At 46.1% G+C, this 20,248-nt stretch overlaps 2 protein-coding genes across 12 annotated transcripts in view; one reads left to right on the top strand and one right to left on the bottom strand.

Moving 5' to 3' along the window:
- LOC308184797 (uncharacterized protein) overlaps nucleotides 1-20,248 on the top strand; it is a 383,809-nt gene that overhangs the window by 80,888 nt on the left and 282,673 nt on the right. The window lies entirely within an intron of this gene.
- Nucleotides 1-20,248, bottom strand: part of LOC308184712 (rapamycin-insensitive companion of mTOR-like) — a 221,699-nt gene that overhangs the window by 39,871 nt on the left and 161,580 nt on the right. The gene's annotated exons all lie outside the window — the stretch shown is intronic.

Raw genomic sequence — 20,248 nt, 5'->3', positions numbered from 1 at the left:
GTGGTGGAACTCGGCTGCCCATTTGAGTAAAACCACCACAGCCCTTTTTGGCGCCCAACGTGGGGCTCGAGGGTTGAGATAACAGTAGAATTGATTAAAGTATTTACGACTAACATACTTACTAGTCACAATGTTTGGTTTGCTGTTACTATTTTTCTGTGTCACTATGTTGTATGTAATCCGTTCTCTTTTCTCCTCTATATCCAATCAGAGAACGTGTTAAAATCTGTGTTTGGTTTCTTTATCATACTGTGCTGTAACATACTGGCCTTCAGTTTTGTCTGGTACTCAGGCCCTGCATTGTTATCATTCTGGTCTCCTGGAGATTATCTTTTCGGAAATATTAAGAATTACACTGCCTTCTTTTTCTCCCCTAGAAGTCAATTTGTGAATAATATCGGGAGTGGTGCCTTCTTCTTCTCTCCCTGTGGGCTAATTGCAGCAGCCTTCAAGTATCTTGAATACCCTTGGTCAGCTGTCATCCTCCTATTACTAGTTCTAGTGTTTCTCTTCCTTCCCAAGGTCAAACAATTCATTAAGAATATCATCCAAAAACCTGCCCCGAGACAAAGTAGTTGTGGGTGGCAAGGTGTGTGGGGGGATATGGGCAGGTACCTGTCACGGTTGTCTCCTCCAACGGTTTTTCACTTCACCCCTGAACAAGTGCGAAATCCAAAAAAATGGTAGAATGTTTGAAAGACGTATGCTCCGACCCTGGCAGTACCAGAGAACTCCACCAGCTTGCTGCACTCTGCTGGGGTCTGGCTCATGCCTATCAAATGGTAATTAACACTGCCCAGCACCCTCAAGGGGATGGGGAAGTTTCTGAATTCGATGACGAGATAACGCATACTGTGACCACCCCAGAGGACCAATCATTCATGGTATCAGTCGCCCCCATAGTCAAGACAAAACAATGGAAATGGAAGTCAGCTCGTTTAGTAGGGGAAGAAGCTCCTCCTAAGGAGGAGGGAGAAGAGGAAAAGGCAGGCAGCTCTAAAGCAGCGTCATCACAACAACATCAGGGAGAAGAGACGGAAATCATAAATGAATCAGAAACCACCCGATCTCTATCCTTGAGTGAGTTGCAAGAAATACGAAAGGATTTCAGTCTTCATCCAGGTGAGCACCTCCTCACCCGGCTGCTTCGATGCTGGGACACTGGGGTCAATAGCCAACAACTAGAAGGCAATGAAGCCAAGCAGCTGGGATCCCTCTCTAGAGAAAGGCTCATAGACAGAGTAATTGGGAGAGAGGCACAGGTTCTCAGCCTCTGGAGGCGACTCCTGGCAGCTGTGAAAGAAAGGTATCCCCACAAGGAAGATATTGTATATCAATTATGCAAGTGGACCACCATGGAGAAAGGTCCCCAGCAACTGAGGGAATTAGCTGTGCTGGAGATGATTTATAGTGATTTGACCATGAACAGACACCTAAAGACCCTGATGAAGTCCAGTGCACAGCACTGAGGTTTGTACGGGCTGCACCCCTGTCACATGCCAGCACACTGGCAGCAATAAACTGGGAAGAGGGGATGGGGCCAACAGTGGAGACTGTGTCCAACCAGCTCCATAAATATGAAGAAAATCTCTCTGCCCCAGTACGGGCCTGCATTGCAGCCGTGGAGAAACTGTCCCAACGGTTAGAAGAACACATAACTTCCTCCTCACCTAGATGGAAGAATCTTTCAGCCACTAAGTGCCAGCATTCTCCGGCTCAAGCAAGGGAGAATCCAGGACGCACACCACGGGGCACTGTATTAACTGTATTGGAAGCTGAAGTGAGTCCAACTGGGAATGAGTGGCAAAAACACCCCATCGTGACTGGCCCAGAGGCTCTGTGCATCCTTGGCATAGACTACCTCAAGAGAGGGCACTTCAAGGATCCAAAAGGGTACTAGTGGACTTTTCACATAGCTGCCTTGAGCACAGAGAAGATTAGGCAGCTGTCTACTCTGCCTGGTCTCTCAGAAGACCCTTCTGCTGCAGGATTACTGAGGACTGAAGAACAGCAGGTGCCAATTGCGACTACAACTGTGCACCAGTGGCAATATCGCACCAACCGAGACTCCCTGATCCCCATCCATGAGTTGGCTCATCATCTGGAGAGCCAAGGAGTGATCAGCAAGACTCATTCACCCTTTAATAGTCCCATATGGCCAGTGCGAAAGTCTAATGGTGAGTGGAGGCTAACGGTGGACTATCGTGGCCTGAACGAAGTCACGCCACCGCTGAGTGCTGCAGTGCCGGACATGCTAGAACTCCAGTATGAACTGGAGTCAAAGGCAGCCAAGTGGTACGCCACAATTGATATTGCAAATGCATTTTTCTCCATCCCTCTAGCAGCAGCATGCAGGCCACAGTTTGCTTTCACTTGGAGGGGCATCCAATACACCTGGAATCGACTGCCCCAGGGGTGGAAACACAGCCCTAGCATTTGCCATGGACTGATCCAGTCTGCGCTGGAGCAGGGGGAAGCTCCTGAACACCTGCAGTACATCGATGATATCATCGTGTGGGGTAACACAGCAGAAGTTTTTGAGAAAGGGAAGAAAATAATCCAAATTCTCCTGAAAGCTTGTTTTGACATTAAACAAAGTAAGGTCAAGGGACCCGCACAGGAAATCCAGTTCTTGGGGGTAAAATGGCAGGATGGACGTCGCCATATTCCAATGGATGTGATCAACAAAATAACTGCTATGTCTCCGCCAACTAGCAAAAAAGAAACACACGCTTTCCTAGGCCTTGTGGGATTCTGAAGAATGCATCTTCCAGGCTACAGTCAGCTTGTGAGTCCTCTATATCAAATGACTCGAAAGAGAAACTATTTCGAGTGGGGCCCCGAGCAACAACAGGCCTTTGAACAAATCAAACAAGAAATAGCTCGTGCAGTAGCCCTTGGGCCTGTTCGTACCGGACCAGCTGTGCAAAACATGCTTTACACTGCAGCTGGGGAGCATGGCCTCACCTGGAGCCTCCGGCAGAAAACCCCAGGAGAAACTCGAGGTCGACCTCTGGGGTTCTGGAGCCGGGGCTATCGAGGATCAGAAGCCAATTACACCCCAACTGAAAAGGAAATATTAACAGCATATGAGGGGATTCGAGCTGCTTCAGAAGTTGTTGGTACAGAAGCACAGCTCCTCTTGGCACCACAGCTACCTGTGTTACATTGGATGTTCAAAGGGAAAATCCCCACTACACACCATGCAACCGACGCTACATGGAGTAAGTGGGTAGCGTTAATTACACAGCGGGCTCGAATGGGAAAACCCAACCGCCCAGGAATCCTGGAAGAGATCATGGACTGGCCGGAGGGCAGGGATTTCGGAGTACCAACAGAAGAGGTAACCCGTGCTGAAGAGGCACCACCATATAATGAGTTGCCAGAAGACAGAAAGCAGTATGTGTTGTTCACTGACGGATCCTGCCACATGGTAGGGAACCATCGGAAATGGAAAGCTGCTGTGTGGAGTCCCACACAACGAGTCGTGGAGGCCATGGAAGGGGAAGGCGAGTCGAATCAGTATGCAGAAGTGAAAGCCATACAATTGGCCCTAGAAATTGCTGAACGAAAAAATGGCCAGTACTGTATCTCTACACTGACTCATGGATGGTGGCAAATGCCCTGTGGGGGTGGTTACAGCAAAGGAAACAGAGCAACTGGCAGCGCAGAGGTAAACCTATCTGGGCTGCTACACTGTGGCAAGATATTGCTGCCCGGGTAGAAAACCTGGCTGTAAAGGTACGTCATGTAGATGCCCACATGCCCAAGAGTTGCGCTACTGAAGAACATCAGAACAACGAAGAGGTGGACTGAGCTTCAAAAAGTGAAGTGGCTCAGGTGGACCTGGACTGGGGACATAAGGGTGAGCTGTCTGTAGCTCGATGGGCCCATGAAACATCAGGACATCTAGGGAGGGATGCCACATACAGATGGGCTCGTGATCGAGGGGTGGACCTGACCACTGAGGCCATCACACAGGTCACCCATGAGTGTGAAACCTGTGCTGTAATCAAGCAAGCCATGAGAGTAAAATCTCCCTGGAACAGGGGGAGGTGGCTAGGGTTTCGATATGGTGAGGCCTGTCAAATTGACTATATTGGACCACTCCCACAAACCCGCCAAGGCAAACGGTACATACTCACCATGGTAGAAGCAACTACTGGGTGGCTGGAAACATACCCCATAAACCAGGCCACAGCCCGAAACACTATCTTGGGCCTGGAAAGGCAAGTGCTGTGGCAACATGGTACACCAGAGAGAATTGAGTCCGACAATGGGAGTCATTTCCAAAACAGTTTGGTCACCTCCTGGGCCAAGAGGCATGGTATTGAGTGGGTGTATCACATCCTTTATCACCCACAAGCCTCTGGGAAGGTTGAGAGGTACAATGGACTGTTAAAATCTGTGAGAAACTAAGTTGTGTTTTTGCAGTAGAAAATTATTTTTCTGTAGTCCAAGGTAGTTGTGTAGTCATAACAAGGAAAAATGTTAAGTAGATAAGTGGACAGTAGGAGGCCTCACAGTTCCAAAACAAGGTAGAAGCTTGAGAAAAACAGGATGAGCAGTGTGAGAACAGTAAAACAAAGATCACAAGTTCTCAAAACATAAGAAAGGAGAAAGTAAAGGGTGGAAAAAAAGAAAAATTGTACATATATGGTATAGAGGAGGGTTGAGTAGCTTGTGAACCTGTAGTACTCAGCCAATGAGGAAACAGGGGAGGTGATCACGCATCGGGAAGTAGGGAATAAAAGGTTATGATTTGTTTACAAGAATGTGCTCCTGATTGACAGGACGCCCGCCATTGCAATCGCGAATAAAATAGATTCACAGAAGAGCCTGTCTGAAGAAAATTATTTGAGATTTTTCTCACAATTTGGGGGCTCGTCCGGGATCTTGTTGCCTACTGAAGATTTCTTGCCACCACAGACAGGAAGGTGCACCCTGCTGATTTCAGTGGTCCCGTCGGGGGTGGTGGGTTGTCTCGGTATGGCCGGCAAAGGACCGAGAGTGTTAATCTGAAGACAGGCTCTGCGAAGCTCTGGGGAGAAGGGAGGCCAGCACAAACATACACAGACACAGCCCAGATATAGTCCAGCCCGGATCGGGAACAGGCACGGGGATTACTGCTGATAACCCGGACCGGGAAGCCATGCACGGACCGAGGTAAGGGAAACTTTACCGTATCTTGCCTTGGGTTGGGTTCAAGGAGACTCTGGTGTGAATGAGTGTGAGTGTGAATGAGACAGACTTTTAGTGCAGAGCGAATGTGAAGTCCCGATCCGCGAGGCTCGGTGGTCCTGCGAGGGGATGAACGAAGTCCCCTCAGCTGGAGAGGGACGAAGAGAAAGAGAGAGAGGAGAGGAGTGAAAGAGAGTCTCGGGGGGTTTGGGCCCTTAGGTGTACGGTACCCCGAGCACAGTGAGGTGAGGTGCTCGGCAGTACGCCCCACCTCTGTCCTAATGCTAGGTGAAGGCGTGTGGTACCCTGTGGGTGGTCAAGTCCACAGCAGCACGTCAGGAAGGGATGGGGATTAAGGGTTCCAAGAGTCAGCAGGGTGGGGGTGGAGACCCCGGGATTGTGCCTAAAGATAGCCCTTTGGAGAGAATGATAAGGATTTGGAAAAACAACCCAAAAACTTGGGGAAAAGATTAAAAAAAATAATAATGATGGTTAGATATTGTGTAATTGTCTGGCCTAAAAAGCCAATAAAAGGAACTTCAGTATTTTGGCCAAAATACGGGTCTGGTGAAGACTGGATTTGTCAGGCTTTGAATTTGCATGTGAATAACAAGGTTCCGTTTTCAGAGGAGGAGTCGAATTATGCTGCCTGCTGGATGCAGGAAGTGAATCAGCTTTTACTGAGAAAGGGTCGGGATCAAAAGAAAGAGGAGGAAAAGGAATTAGAAGAAGGGGTCGGTCAGTGGGAACCCTTGGAAAATTTACCCCCCCCCCCCTTTAATCCTAAGATTGTACCGGCGGCAGCGGCAGCTGAAGCTGCAGCTGCCCCGGAAGGGGGGGTGGTCCCTAAAAGGAAAGCACACTCTAGGCTCCGACGGGAGTTAGAGCAATGTAAAAAAGACAATGAAAATCTTCCCTTCCCTAACGACAATAGTGCTGGTAGGTCTATGTACCCTCTTAGGGAGGTCCCGATGGGGCCAGGGCACACTGGTTATGTGAACGCCCCCCTCACTAGTGGGGAGGTTAGGAACTTTAAGAAGGAGATGAAATCTTTAATTGAGGATTCTATAGGACTAGCAGAACAATTCAAACAGTTTTTGGGACCTAATTTGTATTCCTGGGGGGAGATGATGTTGATCCTGAGTATGTTATTTACTGGGGAAGAGCAGGGATTGATCAGGAGGGTGGCTATGCGAGAATGGGAAAGAGCTAACCCTCCCGGGCCGGGAGCAATTCCAGTAGAGCAAAAATATCCACTAGCTGACCCCAATTGGAATAATAATAACCAGCAGCACAGGACCCATATGAAAGATCTAAGGGTCATAATAGTAATGGGGATTAGGGAAGCAGTACTGAAGTCCCAGAATTTTACTAAAGCATTTGATATTCAACAACAAAAGGATGAATCCCCTAATGACTTTTTGCAAAAACTGAGGGATAGAATGAGGAGGTATTCGGGGATGAATCCTGATGACCCTCTGGCCCAAGGGCTTTTGAAAGTACATTTTGTGACCAAAGCCTGGCCAGATATACATAAAAAAGCTCCAAAAGATAGAAGGATGGAGTGAACAGCCAATAGAAACCCTCCTGCGGGAGGCTCAAAAAGTATGTCAGGAGAGGGGAGGAAAAGGAGAAACAAAAAGCAAAACTAATGGTATCCACAGTGAATCAGATAATGAAACAGAAAATTAGCAATAGAGGAAGACACTTTCAGGAGGGGCTAGAGCAGATGGAAGAAGAAGAGAAACGAAAGAACAACAGGCAGAGAAATCTATGTCACAGTTTAAACTGCGACAGGGACAGAAAAAATGTTTCAAGTGTGGTCGAGAGTGTCACCTTAGATGGGATTGCCCTGAATGGAAAAAGGAGGAGAGATTGATTGGTGTTATAAATTCAGAATAGGGGAGTCAGGGGTTCTCAGAGATTTGGTCCCACTGAGAGCCCTTGATAAATATAGTGGTGGGACCTAATGAAGAAGAAGTTGTATTTTTAGTGGATACTGGAGCAGCTAGATCATCACTAGCTCATAAGGTATCAGGGCTTAAATTAACTGATGAGACCCTAAGGGTAACGGGGGTGGAAGGGATGGGAATAACAGTGCCACTTTTTGGGGAAACCAAACTGAGATTGGGGGAAAAAATAATTACTGGGCAATTATTATATGTACCTGAGGCAGGGGCTAATTTGCTGGGGAGGGACCTAATGATGAAATTGGGTACACAGATAGTAACTGGTCAGACAGGGATAACGGTATCAATGAGGTTATTGACAAAAGATGATGAAAAAGAAATAGACCCTATAGTGTGGGTCAAGGAGGGAAATAGAGGAAGAATTAATATTACCCCCCTAAAGATAGGTATGCAGGAAGGATATGAGACAATAAAGCAGAAGCAATACCCTATTGCAACTGAAGGATGAAACGGTCTTAAATCAGTAATAAAAGAATTGATTAAGGATGGATTATTAGAACCATGCATGTCTCCTTTTAATACTCCCATTTTGCCAGTAAGAAAGGCTGATGGTTCTTACCGATTGGTGCAGGATCTAAGAAAAATTAATGAGATAGTGTGGAAGCACCACCCTGTGGTTCCAAATCCATACACTCTGATGAGCAAGCTCCCACATGAACATAAGTGGTTCAGTGTAATAGATTTGAAGGATGCCTTTTGGGCCTGTCCACTGGACCCTGCGAGCAGGAATATATTTGCCTTTGAGTGGGAAGACCCTGAAACAGGGCGAAAACAACAATATACATGGACAGTCTTGCCTCAGGGGTTTACAGAATCACCAAATCTATTTGGCCAAGCTTTAGAACAGATCTTGGAAAAATTCCAACCTCCAGAAGGGGTGTTGCTGCTGCAATATGTGGATGATCTTTTATTATCTGGACCAGAGAGAACAGTGGTGCGAGAAGCCACTAATAAGTTGCTAAATTTCCTAGGAAAGCAGGGCTTGAGAGTATCAAAATATAAATTACAATATGTGGAAAGGGAGGTTAAGTATTTAGGGCATCTATTGTCTGAAGGAAAACGAAGAATAAATCCAGAGAGGATCCAGGGAATTGTTGAGTTACCCCTACCTAAAACTAAAAGAGAACTAAGGAAATTTTTGGGGCTGATCGGGTACTGTCGATTATGGATAGAGGCACATGCTCAGAAGACAAAAGGATTGTATCTCAAGTTATTAGATGAGGAGCCTAATATACTTGAATGGACAGAAAAAGAAAAGGAGTTAATAGAAAATCTGAATCAGAGCTTAATTACGGCACCAGTTTTAGCTCTACCCGCATTACATACACCTTTTTATCTTTTTGCTACCGTGGATCAGGGAGCAGCACTGGGAGTATTGGCTCAGGAGTGGGGGGATAAGCGTCAACTAGTGGCTTATTTATCTAAATTGCTGGACCCAGTTTCTAGAGGATGGCCTGAATGTGTTCAAGCTGTGGCTGCGACTGCTATCCTGGTAGAGGAAAGTAGGAAATTAACTTTCGGGGCTTGTCTGGTAGTTACTACTCCACACCAAGTTAAAACGATCCTAACTCAGAAAGCTGGGCGCTGGCTGACTGATTCCAGAATTTTAAAATATGAGGCAATACTGATTGAAAAGGATGACAGTGTTAACTACAAAAGCATGCCTGAATTCAGCTACTTTCCTATGGAAAGGGGAAAGTGCTGGAGAGAATATAGAACATAGCTGCCTGGATTTAATTGAATATCAAACTAAAATGAGATCTGATTTACAAGATGTTCCCCTGGAGGAAGGAGATATTCTGTTTATTGATGGATCCTCAAGGGTAGTAGAGGGAAAAAGGTATAATGGATATGCTGTGATTGATGGATTTACTGAGGAAGTAAAAGAGATGGGCCGATTACCTAATAACTGGTCAGCCCAAACATGTGAATTATATGCCTTAAATTTGGCACTTATACTGCTTAAAGAGAAAAAGGGAACTATTTATACTGATTCCAAATATGCATATGGAGTGGTTCACACATTTGGTAAAATCTGGGAGGAACGTGGATTGATCAATAGTAAGGGAAAGGAACTGGTCCATAGTGAACTTGTAAAACAAGTCCTAGATAATTTGTTACTACCTATTGAAATTGCAATAGTGCACATAAAAGGACATCAGAAAAAGAACTCAGTCACTGCACGAGGAAACCAGGTGGCAGATGAAAAGGCTCGGGAGGCAGCCTTACAATCGGAATCCACTATAAATTGTCTTATACCTGAGGTACCCTCTCCACCAGAAAAACAGATATTTAGTGACAAAGAAAAAGAGTTTTTTAAGGAATTAGGAGCCACGGAGTCTGAAGGAAAATGGATACTCCCTGATGGAAGAGAAATGCTGAACAAGGCAATAATGAGGCAAATATTAACTGTTTTACATCAAGGAAGTCATTGGGGAGTTTAAGCAATGTGTGATGCTGTTCTACGAAAATATGTGTGTGTGGGGATATATACTCTGGCTAAGCAAGTGTGCAGGGGATGTGTAATATGTCAAAAGCTAAATAGGAAGATCATTTGTAAACAGTCAAAGGGGGGGCGAGAACCAGGAATTCGACCTTTCCAAAGTATACAAGTGGACTTTACAGAACTCCCCAAAATAGGTAGATTTAAATACTTATTAGTCTTAATTGACTACTTATCAAGATGGGTGGAGGCTTTTCCCTCAGTATCTGCTACTGCGAACACAGTAGCTAAGGTAATTTTAGAACAAATAATTCCCAGGTATGGAATTGTTGAAAATATTGACTCTGATCAAGGAAGTCGCTTTACATCACAGATATTACAAGGGGTAATGCGAGCTTTGGGGATTAACTGGGAATTTCATACTCCCTGGCATCCTTCCTCTTCTGGGAAAGTGGAACGAATGAATCAGATAATAAAAAAACAACTAACTAAATTAGTTTTAGAAACTCGACTCCCCTGGACAAAGTGTTTACCTTTAGCACTTCTGCGAATTCGAACGGCGCCAAGGAAGGATGTGGGAGTCTCACCATATTAAATATTATTTGGGTTGCCATACCTGGGCAGAGGGAAGTTACCTCAGTTTGAGACAAAGGATGCTTTTCTTAAAAACTATATACTCGGGCTGTCATCCTCTTTATTATCTCTCAGGACCCGTGGACTGTTAGCTCAAACTCCACCTCTGGAAGTCCCGATTTATCCATTCCGAGCTGGAGATTAGGTTCTGATACAGACTTGGAGAGAACCGAAACTGCGACCTGAGTGGGTTCCAGGTGCTCCTGACTACTGAGACAGCAGTAAGAACAGCTGAGAAAGGGTGGACTCATTATACCTGGGTAAAAGCATCAGTTAACCCTGATACATAAAAGACTGTTTTAACAGGGACTTTTAAGATCTAGACTGTTAAAAACAAACAAAACTAACTATTGTAAACTTTTAATTTCTCCTTAGAAGTAATAGAATTAATAGGTAACGGGGGGAGGAGGTATTTTAGTTTTTTTTTTCTTTCTTTTTGAAACTTTAGTGTGTGATTCTTTATTATCTGTATTAATTGTTTTTCTTTTTAATAGGGATATGTATATATAGAAATGATGTATTTTAAATTTATTCTAGTATTCTCTATTCTTAATAGAGTAGTGATAGGATGGGGGGAAAATCAACATTTCCAATTAATTCAGAATATCTCTCGAGTTCTCTATCGGAATAATTGTTGGATTTGTTCCCAAATGCCTAAAAACACTGAGAAGACCTTGTCCCTAATTGCTATTCCGTTACCAGCGACAACTGTATCTGGATTCTCCAAATTTCTAAACACAGCAAATTATACTCAGTCCCGAGAAGGAATAGATTATGAGGTTGAACTCCCTACACATAATCCTGGCTATAATATCACATGTTATCAAAGATGTTCTTTAGACAACATTAGTATAAACTCAGGAGGTAATAAAACTGACCCTGGATGCAGAGGTATTATCCATGAAGTAGGAAATTATCCATACTGTACTGAATACGGTAGCTATGGGAATGCGAACCTTTACAATGCGCACCAAGTATATTGTGGGAATCCTGTAACCGGATGGCCCGCCCCGAATGGCAAGGGTTGGTACTGGCTATGTGGTAATAAAGCTCGAAAGGTAGTTGCCCCTGGGGTGGAAGGGAGCATACACCCAAGGGGCAATAATTCCAAATGTAACCATTGTTGAAGATCCACAAAGCCAAACCCCTCCTGACATCCCACACAGACTTAAAAGAACTCCAGAAAATCCTCTAGTGAAAAGAAACAAAGGATTTCACCATTTTGCAAGATGGTTTCTACCATGGTTAGGGGTGAGTGAATTAGAAAAAGTCCTACACACTGTGGGAGAAGCTAAAGTCCCTGTAGCGCATGTAGGGAAGTGGATGGGGAAGGCGGTGTCGGTTGCTCCTGCCATGGGAAAAGGCAAACCCACTCGTGGGATTGTCTTTGCCCAAGGACCAGGGTACACCTGGTGGGTAATGCAAAAGGATGGGGATATCAGGTGTGTGCCTCAAGGAGATTTAACCTTGGGAGAAAAATAATCTGTAATCCAAGTTATGTGTTGTAGGAGGACACTGCAGAACCAATGACAGGTCAACTTGGCAAGGAACCAGGCAAGTGCAAAAGTGACGTGAGCTAAGCTGGTGCTGGCGTCAAGAAAACCAACTCCGCCTGCCCTGAGTGACCACTTTGACAGATGAAGCTGAAACCATCAACAGTTTTTATGAACATTTTGGGGAAAGGCCTATGGAATGAAAAGAAGTACAGACCTATGAATATTTTAATGGACAGGGAACAGTGGTGATGAGAATATCTATATACTAAACTATGTGGGACCTGAGTGTGACACAAATGTTATGGAATAAGGGGTGGAGGTTGTGCTGGGTCTGTCTGGAATGGAGTCACCTTTCCCTGCAGCAGCCCACACAGTGCTGTGCTCTGCACTCGTAGCTGGAACAGCACTGGTATCACTCCAGTGTTGTGTCTATTGCTGCATAGTACTGGCACAGCATCAGGACCCCCTCCAAGCCCCCAAGAGCCAGCAGGCTGGGGGTGGGCAAGTGATGGGGAGGGGACATCGCCAGGGCAGCTGACCTAAACCAACCAAAGGGATATTCCATAACACCTGATGTCACACTCAGCAATAAAAGGGGGGCTCTCGTGGGGGAGGGGGCTGTCCTCTTGAACAACCGTTATGCGTTTTGAGGCCGTGCTTCCCAGGATGTGGCCAAACATCGCTCGTCGATGGGAAGTAGAGAATAACTTTTTTTTCCCCTTCCTCTCTGTGCTTCCGCACGCCCTTTTTTTTTTTGTTTTGTTTTTTTCCCCGTTGCCTTTCCCTTTAATTAAATCATTCTGATCTCAAGCCTCAAGCTCTTTGTGTTGTATTTTCTCCCCCTTCCTCTTTGAGGAGGGGGGAGTGAGAGAGTGGCCGTGGTGGAACTCGGCTGCCCATTTGAGTAAAACCACCACAAGCCCCCAGCACAAGAAGGATGTTTATCTGTTAGAGCGAGTCCAGAGGAGGGCCACAAAGATGATCAAGGGGCTGGAGCACGTCTCCTACGAAGAAAGGCTGAGAGAGCTGGGTCTGTTCAGCCTGGAGAAGAGAAGGCTCCAGGGAAACCTCATTGCAGCCTTTCAATACTTAAAGGGGTCTTATAAAATAGATGGAGGAGGACTCCATCCATTATCGGGTAGATAATGATAGGACAAGGGGGAATGATCTTACACTAAAACAAGATAGATTGAGACTAGACATTAGGAGGAAATTCTGCACTGTAAGGGTAGTGAGACACTGCAACATGTTGCCCAGAAAGGTTGTGGATGCTCCATCCCTGGAGGTGTTCAAGACCAGGTTGGACAAGTCCATGGGCAACTTGATCTAGTGGGTGGCATCCTTGCCTATGGCAGAGGGGTTGGATTTAGATGATCTTTAAGGTCCCTTCCAATCCAAGCCATTCTATGTTTCTATGAAAAAGGTGTAAAGAACAGAAAAATAGAGCCTTAAGTAACTGAAGGTATGGAAAAGGGAAGGAATGACTCAGACTAAGACATTCAAACCTCTTACCTGGGGCTGCAAAACCACTGCATGCATTTCCAACAATCCTAAAGACTTCGAGCAAGACTACAACCTTTGTGCAGTTAAGATCACCTGAATACATTTCCCAGATTGGAGGAGCAAAGTCAGTCCTGACACTATCTTCCCAGATGAAGAAAATGCCAGAATTTTTGATGAGAACTGATAGGAAAACCAATCTAGAGGATATCTTAGGAAACAGACATTCCCCTCTTTCCCCCAAGGAACAACTACACGAAAAACATAGATAAAACCATTTACTAGACTTGTCAGAAGATCCTAACTTCTACTATTAAAGGCCTTTGAGACCCATAGAAGTGATGAAGCAGGCCAGAGGTTACTATGCTCAGCTGATTCATACAGATCAGCACAGAAGCCAGAAGATGTAAGATAAGTCCACTCCTCAGTGACACATGATGGTTTAAGTTAAAATGTTAGGTAATAAAATGAAACACTTGAGAAGAGGAAACACTGGTTATTCTGCTGTTTCTACCATGAACTGGCAGAAAAGGCAGCTGAGGCAATATTAATTTGGTTCAGTAGGAATGACCAAAGCACATCTGGAGGTAGATTAAGATCTTCACTGATCTGCAAGGATACTGCTCCACTCATGTTTTTGTTGTATATAGTCATCCAAAAATGTTACTCACCTTCTAATGCTAAGCTGACTACAGAAATGATTTCCTTGTTCAGAGACACTCATTACAAAATGGCTACCAAATGGCTTCACAGCTCTGGGTAGCTGTTAAAGGTATATGAGGGCAACAAAGCTGGTAAAAGTGTTGGAAGGCGTGTCCTATGAGGAGAGGCTGAGAACACTTGGGTTGTCTAGTCTGGAGAAAAAAGGGATAAGAGAGAACCTTGTTGCTCTCTACAACTCCCTGAGAAGGGGAAGCACAGAGGGAGGTGCCGGTCTCTGCTCCCTGGTAACCAATGTTGATGCTCATGCCTGTCAGTGTTCAAGAGGCATTTGGACAATGCCCTCAATAATATGCTTTAACTTTTGGTTAGCCTTGAATTGGAGAGGCAGTTGGACTTGATGATCTTTGTAGGTCCCTTCCAACTGAACTATTCTAATTTCTATATAACCTCAGTTAACCCAAGACAAAAAGCATCTTCAGCTCTTGAAATGAACAGATACTAAAAGTAAGATATTTCATTAACAAACGTCTCAGGGAATTTAGAATTTGTGGATGGTCTTTTACCCTTACAAAACACTCTTTTTAGAAATTATGCCCATTTCCATGCATTTTTAAACAGAATTTAGAAGCCAGAGACAGTACACAAAAAAATCACAATCTCTATTCTTTCCAGCATATCAGGAAATGGACCTGTTGGAGCGAGTCTACAGGAGAGCCATGAGGATGATCAGGGGACTGGAGCACCTCTCCTATGTGAAGAGAGGCTGAGAGAGTTGGGGTCGTTCAGCCTGGAGAAGAGAAGGTTCCGAGGAGACTTTACAGTGGCCTTCCAGTACCTAAATGGGGCCTACAAGAAAACTGGAGAGGGATTCTCTATCAGGGAGTGTAGTAACAGGATAAGCGGTAACAGCTTTAAACTAAAAGAGGGTAGATTTAGATTAGACATTAGGAGGAAATTCTTCACTATGAATGGTGAGGCATTGGAACAGGTTGCCCAAAGAAGTTGTGGATGCCCCCTCCCTAGAAGTATGCAAGGCCAGGTTGGATGGGACTTCTGGGCAACCTGGTCTAGCGGGAGGTGTCCCTGCCCATGGCAGGGAGGTTGGAACTAGGTGATCTTTAAGGTCCCTTCCAACCCAAACCATTCTATGATTACAAATTAACAGAAACCCTTCCATAGACAGTTGCTTATTATTTACTATGCAGGCTCCACTCATCCTACCAGGTTCTCAACAAAAGTCCTTGAAAAGTGAAGGTGGAAGGGCTTGTGAGTATCATATTTGAAGTGAAGAGCATGTTCATTATTAATCTTAGGATTCACTTGTCCAAGGTGATAGAATGCTAGTTCTGGTAATATTTAGAATCATAGAATCATTAAGGTTGGAAAAGACCTCCAAGATCATCTGGTCCAACCATCCCCCTACCACCAATATTACCCACTTAATCCTGTCCCCAAGCACCACGTCCAACCTTTCCTTAAACACCCCCAGGGACGGTGACTCCACCACCTTCCTGGGCAACCAGGTCCAATGCCTGCCTACTCTTTCTGAGAAGAAATGTCTCCTAATTTCCAAACTAAACCTCCCCTGGCACAACTTGAGGCCATTCCCTCTAGTCCTATTGCCAGTTATCTGTGAGAAGAGGCCGACCCCCAGCTCCCCACAACTCCCTTTCAGGTAGTTGTAGAGAGCAATAAGGTCTCCCCATAGCCTTCACTTCTCCAGACTAAACAACCCCAGGTCCCTCAGCCGCTCCTCATAGGACTTGTGTTCCAGACCCTTCACCAGCTTCGTAGCCCTTCTCTGGACATGCTCCAGGGCCTCGATGTCCTTCTTGTACTGAGGGGCTCAAAAATGAACAAGGTAATTGGTAGAAATAGGTACTTAAAAGGTAGTGATTGTTCTTGCCAGATACTGTGGTGGTTTCACACTGCTAGCTAGCTAAACTCCACCACACCACTCTCTCACTCCCCCTCCTCAAAGGAAGAGGGGAAGAAAATATAGTGATAAAGGGCTCAAGGCTTGAGATAAGGACAGGGAGATCACTCACCAATTACCATCATGGGTAAAACAGACTCAACACAGGGAGATTAATGTAATTTATTGCCTATTACAGACTAGAGCAGTGAGAAACTAAAAGCAAACTAAAAACATCTTCCCCCTCATCCATCCTCTTCTACCTCTTCCTCCCGTGCGGCGCAGGGGAATAGGAAATGGGGACTTTAGTCAGTCCCTAATGCTTCATCTCCGCCACCCGTTCCTGGTCACTCTCTTCCCCTGCTCCAACATGGGGTCCCTCCCATGGGATGCTGTCCTTCTCGAGCTGATCCTACATGGGTTTCTCACAGGCAGCAGCTCTTTAAGAATTGCTCCAATATGGGTGTGTACCACAGGATCCATCTGTCAGGAGCAAACTGCTCCAACATGGGTCCCCCATGGGCAGCAGCTCCTGCCAGATCACCTGCTCCTGCGTGGGCTCCTCTCCACGGGCTACAAGTCTGGCCCGGAGTTCCTGTGGAGGCTCTCCATGAGCCGCATCCTCCATCATGGCAGATCCACCTGCACCACCGTGGGCGCCTCCATGGGCTGCAGTGTGGAGATCTGCTCCGCTGTGGTATACCATGGGCTGGAGGGGGACTGCTTACTTAACCATAGTCCTCTCCAGAGACCACAGGGGAACTTCTGCTCTGGTACCTGGAGCACCTCCTCCCCCTCCTTTTTCACTGACCTTGGTGTCTGCAGGGCTGTTTCCCACTCCTTGCTCTCCCAGCTGCTGTTGTGCAGCAGTTTTTTCCGTTTCTTAAATATGCTCTTCCAGCATCACTCATCAGCTCAGCTCTGGCCAGCAGCAGGTCCCTTCTGGAGCTCTTATCTGAGGTGGGGCAGCTTCTCGATTCTTCTCAAAGAAGCAAACCCTGCAGTTCATTCAAAAATGAACACAGTACTCGAGGTGCGGCCTCACCAGAGCTGAGTACAGGGGGATGATCACCTCCCTGGTCCTGCTGGCTACACTATTTGTGATACAAACCAAGATGCCGTTGGCCTTCTTGGTCATCTGGGCACACTGCCGGCTCATGTTCAGGAGAGCATTAACCAAGATCCCCAGACTCGTTTTCCTCAGCACAGCTTTTGAGACACTCTGCCCCAAGCCTGTAGCATTACATGGGGTTGTTATGGCCAAAGTGCAGGACCCGGCACTTAGCCATGTTGAACCTCATCCCACTGGTCTCTGCCCATTGATCCAACCTCCAGTCCCTCTGCAGGACCTTCCTACCCTCCGGCAGATCGACACTTCCCCCTAACTTGGTATCATCTGCAAACTTACTGACGGTGCACTCAATTCCCTCATCCAAATCATCAATAAAGATATTAAAGAGGATGGGCCCCAACACCGACCCATGGGGAACACCACTCCTGACCAGTCGCCAGCTGGATTTCACTCCATTCACCACCACTCTCTGGGCCCAGCCATCCAGACAATTTTTTAACCCAGCAAAGAGTGTACCTGTCCAAGCCATGGGCCGCCAGCTTCTCCATGGGAATACTGTGGGAGACCGTGTCAAAGGCTTTGCTGAAGTTTAGGTAGACTACGTCAACAGCCTTTCCCTCCTCCACCAGGCAAGTGTACTGGGTCTGTCTGGGATGGAGTTAACTTTCCCTGCAGCAGCCCATACAGTGCTGTGCTCTGCACTTGTAGCTAGAACAGCATTGGTATCACACCAGTGTTGTCTCTACTACTGAACAATACTGGGACAGATTCAGAACTCCCTTTACCTGCTTCCCCCCCCCCCCCCCCCAAGAGCGAGCAGGCTGGGGGTGGGCAAGAGGTGGGGAAGGGACATCACCAGGGCAGCTGACCTAAACCAACCAAAGGGATATTCCATACCATATGATGTCACACTCAGCAATAAAAGGTGGAAAAAGGAAGGAGAGGGGAGGGGTGGACTCTTGTTTTGAAAACATCTGTCCTCCCAAATAACGGCTACGTGCGCTGAGGCCCTGCTTCAAGGACGTGGTCAAGCATCGCTCATTTGTGGGAAGCAGAGAGTAATTTCTTTCCTCTGCGCTTCCACACAACCTTTGCTTTTTTTTTTTTTTCTTTCTCTTTTTCCCTTTCCCTTTAGTTAAATTATTAAATTAATAATAATTTTCCCTTAATAATTATTTTTCCTTTAATTAAATTATCCTTATCTCAACCCGTGAGCTGTTTCTTTGCTTTTCTTCTTCCCCTCCTCTTCTGAGGAGGGGGAGTGAGAGAGCGATTGTGGTGGAGTTCAGCTGCCTAGCAAGGTAAAACCACCACAGCAAGTCACCTGGTCATAGAAGGAGATGAGGTTGTTCAGGCAGGACTTGCCTTTCATGAACCCATGCTGGCCAGACTTGTAGCCCGTGGAGAGGAGCCCACGCAGGAGCAGGTGATCTGGCAGGAGCTGCTGCCCATGGGGGACCCATGTTGGAGCAGTTTGCTCCTGACAGATGGATCCTGTGGTACACACCCATATTGGAGCAATTCTTAAAGAGCTGCTGCCTGTGAGAAACCCATGTAGGATCAGCTCGAGAAGGACAGCATCCCATGGGAGGGACCCCATGTTGGAGCAGGGGAAGAGAGTGACCAGGAACGGGTGGCGGAGATGAAGCATTAGGGACTGACTAAAGTCCCCATTTCCTATTCCCCTGCGCCGCACGGGAGGAAGAGGTAGAAGAGGATGGATGAGGGGGAAGATGTTTTTAGTTTGCTTTTAGTTTCTCACTGCTCTAGTCTGTAATAGGCAATAAATTACATTAATCTCCCTGTGTTGAGTCTGTTTTACCCATGATGGTAATTGGTGAGTGATCTCCCTGTCCTTATCTCAAGCCTTGAGCCCTTTATCACTATATTTTCTTCCCCTCTTCCTTTGAGGAGGGGGAGTGAGAGAGTGGTGTGGTGGAGTTTAGCTAGCTAGCAGTGTGAAACCACCACAGTATCTGGCAAGAACAATCACTACCTTTTAAGTACCTATTTCTACCAATTACCTTGTTCATTTTTGAGCCCCTCAGTACAAGAAGGACATCGAGGCCCTGGAGCATGTCCAGAGAAGGGCTACGAAGCTGGTGAAGGGTCTGGAACACAAGTCCTATGAGGAGCGGCTGAGGGACCTGGGGTTGTTTAGTCTGGAGAAGTGAAGGCTATGGGGAGACCTTATTGCTCTCTACAACTACCTGAAAGGGAGTTGTGGGGAGCTGGGGGTCGGCCTCTTCTCACAGATAACTGGCAATAGGACTAGAGGGAATGGCCTCAAGTTGTGCCAGGGGAGGTTTAGTTTGGAAATTAGGAGACATTTCTTCTCAGAAAGAGTAGGCAGGCATTGGACCTGGTTGCCCAGGAAGGTGGTGGAGTCACCGTCCCTGGGGGTGTTTAAGGAAAGGTTGGACGTGGTGCTTGGGGACAGGATTAAGTGGGTAATATTGGTGGTAGGGGGATGGTTGGACCAGATGATCTTGGAGGTCTTTTCCAACCTTAATGATTCTATGATTCTAAATATTACCAGAACTAGCATTCTATCACCTTGGACAAGTGAATCCTAAGATTAATAATGAACATGCTCTTCACTTCAAATATGATACTCACAAGCCCTTCCACCTTCACTTTTCAAGGACTTTTGTTGAGAACCTGGTAGGATGAGTGGAGCCTGCATAGTAAATAATAAGCAACTGTCTATGGAAGGGTTTCTGTTAATTTGTAATCATAGAATGGTTTGGGTTGGAAGGGACCTTAAAGATCACCTAGTTCCAACCTCCCTGCCATGGGCAGGGACACCTCCCGCTAGACCAGGTTGCCCAGAAGTCCCATCCAACCTGGCCTTGCATACTTCTAGGGAGGGGGCATCCACAACTTCTTTGGGCAACCTGTTCCAATGCCTCACCATTCATAGTGAAGAATTTCCTCCTAATGTCTAATCTAAATCTACCCTCTTTTAGTTTAAAGCTGTTACCGCTTATCCTGTTACTACACTCCCTGATAGAGAATCCCTCTCCAGTTTTCTTGTAGGCCCCATTTAGGTACTGGAAGGCCACTGTAAAGTCTCCTCGGAACCTTCTCTTCTCCAGGCTGAACGACCCCAACTCTCTCAGCCTCTCTTCACATAGGAGAGGTGCTCCAGTCCCCTGATCATCCTCATGGCTCTCCTGTAGACTCGCTCCAACAGGTCCATTTCCTGATATGCTGGAAAGAATAGAGATTGTGATTTTTTTGTGTACTGTCTCTGGCTTCTAAATTCTGTTTAAAAATGCATGGAAATGGGCATAATTTCTAAAAAGAGTGTTTTGTAAGGGTAAAAGACCATCCACAAATTCTAAATTCCCTGAGACGTTTGTTAATGAAATA

The sequence above is a fragment of the Anser brachyrhynchus genome (genome assembly GCF_964034855.1).
Source record: "Anser brachyrhynchus genome assembly, chromosome: W".
Taxonomy (NCBI): domain Eukaryota; kingdom Metazoa; phylum Chordata; class Aves; order Anseriformes; family Anatidae; genus Anser; species Anser brachyrhynchus.
This window is presented reverse-complemented; position numbering and strand designations above follow the sequence as displayed.